We start from the raw sequence: 918 nt of genomic DNA, 5'->3' as shown, positions 1-918 counted from the left end.
TTTTATATAATCACCTGAAAATAAGAATTGTCGTGTTTTTGCTTCCTTCCTTGCCGTTTATATATCTATGGGTACTATGCTCCCCCTATGTTTAACACCATGTTTCTACGGTAGCCCTGATGGGACGAATCAAACACTGGCTTCAGATTGGGGCATTCACATTTTTCACGCGTTTCGAAAGGAAAGGGAGGGTGAAGATGCCACTAAATCCTACACACTGGTCCTCTAAGAAGATTAGCTTTCTAAATACTACTACTAACTGCAGTCCATCCAATTTTTGGAAAAGTGTAGAAAAAAGATCCTGTAAAGTCTGTGGACCAAAAGAAAAATATAGTAAAGAGACTAAAAGATCTCTAAATGTTTACATATTTTATATTACAGAAGAGCAGTTCAAATGTATAAAAATGTAAATAGGAAAGTTTTATATATTGCATGATTTCACCAAATGTTTCAAAAATGCTGGTCAGTGGTGCTCCTGTTGTTTCTAAAGTTTGCCTAATGCTGTTCCTGTTGTCAAAATGTTGTTTGTGTACTGCTCCGTCTGTACACAGTAAATACCAAGGGACCTTGTGTACTTCCATGTCACATTACAATAAATTTGTATGACATATTCCTAACAAGGGATTCATGAGGACATTTTTGGACTCTTGTTGTTGTTTCTTTTGATTGATTCACTGAATATATAGCCCCTCAAAACCTCTAGCTAGAGTGTAGCTCATCTATCCACATTCCCACAATTTCATGTACCTCCGAGTGGTGCCAGATGGTTGTCTTAATATACTTCTGTGGAATTTTAACTGACCTTGTGGTTGCTGACCTCAATCCTGACCAGCCCCCAAGCCTCTTAAAAAATCCACCAGATTTAGAGATGTCAAGTTAAGTCATACATAGTCTCAGACATTCTTCTCTCAGGCCGTA

The sequence above is a fragment of the Morone saxatilis genome, unplaced genomic scaffold (assembly GCF_004916995.1).
Source record: "Morone saxatilis isolate NCDOM2014 unplaced genomic scaffold, NCSU_SB_2.0 Contig16, whole genome shotgun sequence".
NCBI lineage: Eukaryota > Metazoa > Chordata > Actinopteri > Moronidae > Morone > Morone saxatilis.
Note: the sequence above shows the minus strand (reverse complement) of the source record.